General features: G+C 36.0%; 1 pseudogene; it reads right to left on the bottom strand.

Moving 5' to 3' along the window:
- The window catches only part of LOC136835094 (glutamate receptor ionotropic, kainate glr-3-like), a 33,260-nt pseudogene extending 31,278 nt beyond the window's left edge, over positions 1-1,982 (bottom strand).
- Positions 1,983-2,573: the final 591 nt, after the last annotated feature.

Below are 2,573 nucleotides of genomic sequence, written 5' to 3'. Positions count from 1 at the left end.
ACAGGTAGAGACTTAGCAGTCATGCAGCAGTCTTCCATCCGTGAACATTGCAGTTGATGCAATCAGGCAAGAATTAGTATAAGGGATTTTAAAACTGTAGATTCTTGTTCAGTATTGTCTGATTTAAGGATTTTAGAATCTACATATATTCACAAACTTAAGCCACAACTCAGCCAAGATCAGTCTTCCCTTCCGTTATCTATAATGTACCGATTTTCTATCCACTCGCGCTTTCCAGTCATCAGGCTCATTTATCTATTGTGTCATTTTTCCTTTTCGTGTTTGTTTGTCTTTTTTTACTGTTTCTTAGTTCTGTGTTTTATTTGATTTTTTGTGTGTGTGTGTTTGCAATATTCGTTATTTACATGGTATAAGAATTTGCCTTTGTCCACTTGCTTCAGTCTTTCAAAAATTACGTCCCTTCTCATTTACGTTACTTCAGTGATACGTGTCCCGTGAAGCTCTTTGTTGGGTGAGTCGGTAGAGCTGCGGACTGCCACTCGATGGGCCGGAGTTCAATTCCCCGGCCGGCTGATGAAGAGCTAGAGGAATTTATTTCTGGTGACAGAAATTTATTTCTCTCTATAATGTGGTTCGGATTCCACAATAAGCTGTAGGTCCCGTTGCTAAGTAACCAATTGGTTCTTAGCCACGTAAAATAAGTCTAATCTTCGGGCCAGCCCTCTCTAGGAGAGCTGTTAATCAGCTCAGTGGTCTGGTTTAGTTTTATTCTGGTAAAACTAAGGTATACTTAACTTTGCCATTCTCTGTGCTGGTAGTTTCACATTTATCATAAGATTTTTAGCAGATTATGCATTTCTTTGAATCGCAAGAGCCACTTGGGGATGGTGACTGTGATATCCTTAATTTTTTCTATAGTGCGCCAGAGTCAGACATTCTTCACTAAAAAAAAAAAAAATAGGCTTCCCAAAATTTTAAATGAACGATAGCCTATATGAACAAAGAACTTGGACTAAACTGAATTGATTGATTTTTTGCATCCTTATTGCCATCCCTAAGAATACAAATTACGGCATATATCTCTTATGACTCAGTATGTTGATCCGGTATATATTCCTTTTATATTGATTGCTAGACAGGGGTTAAAATAACTAAACAAGTTTTCCAACTAACTTCAAAAACTTGCCTATGGTGCACCTAACTAGAATGTAAAAGCATTAAATGAGCATTAAATGTTCAATCTATTCACCTATTTTTCACAAATATTTAAATATGAAAAATCATAGATTTTAGTTTCTCATCAGAAAAGCCACACTTTGACCTCTTGTGACCTTGGATACTGACCAATCTTATTGTGCTTGTATCCATTGAATAGATCATTCTTTAGGCCTTGTTTTGAGACTTGAACGAGATCTGTAGACCATTTCATTGCTAAGTTATTGCAATTTATGTAACCAATACACGTAAAACAAGGAGTTATTTTGATTTCATCAAATTCATCGAAAACCCTGAATAACACGATAACTGCCGAGTTTCTGGACGTCTACCCTCGCTGAAAAGGTGTCCCAATGGACCCTCTAACTAAATCAAGCAAGAAATTTTCTGGCCCTTTCATGCATGCAAACACCCCTTGGCTCCAGGACTAGTAACTTTTTTTGTTGAAAGGCAGCTTGGTGTCTGTACATGCGCCTTTATATTGAAAGGCAATTTACTACCATCTACTTACGCCTCTCGCTAACAGTCCCATCACCCCGGTCCATGAGCCATTTTCCATTCTGTTGCCGAAGGTAGAGTCTTCTGGAATGATGTACTCAATGCTGAGAGGTATTGAAAAGCAAATTAGTATTATCATTTCAGCGAATATTATTATTATTGTTATTATTAGCATTATTATCACTAAAATGCATCAAACATACCAGGTCCCGAGTTTCTGCGTGATGATGTCATTGATAGCGAGCTGTGATCCTGACAGAATTAGTTTGGACCTGTTGCCTTGCATGATGATATGAGGCCTCCACTGAAAATGACCACAAGAAGAATTGAGGTGCTTTGATGTCATAATTAGTTTTTTTTCACCAGCGAATTCAATTAACAAAACACTTACTATGAACTGTTTCCTAGCCTTTTCACTGGTAATAAACTTGCAAGCAGAGGGAGCCGAGCCTATTTTAACCTTTAACCCTAAAGGAACGGGCTAAATATATATTAAACACACCCCCTGAGTGGGCAAACTTTAAGGTTGGCCAATTTAAGAAAAAACACATCAATGGAAAGAAGAAGATATACAAATGCACATGGTGTAAGAAAAAGAATATGCTAATGTTACCAAGTTATGCATGTTTTTTTCTAATATTTTATTTTATTTTATTTTGTAAAATTATAAATACAGCTCACACAGTATCCTAACAGAGAACTAAAATCAGTAACAAATTCTTCTGAGCATATTTGTAAAATATTTACGAGATATACTTCCTTTTGCCAGGTATACATGTTTTTTCTAATATTTCTTTGTACTTTTCTTTATAAAATTACAATCATAGCTGACATACTATCATAAAAGATAAGAACTAAAACCAACAGAAATCCCTGGGTATATTTATGAGCAAATAAAT

Source organism: Macrobrachium rosenbergii, chromosome 54, assembly GCF_040412425.1.
Source record: "Macrobrachium rosenbergii isolate ZJJX-2024 chromosome 54, ASM4041242v1, whole genome shotgun sequence".
Lineage (NCBI taxonomy): Eukaryota > Metazoa > Arthropoda > Malacostraca > Decapoda > Palaemonidae > Macrobrachium > Macrobrachium rosenbergii.
Note: the sequence above shows the minus strand (reverse complement) of the source record. Positions and strands in the feature narration are given on the sequence as shown.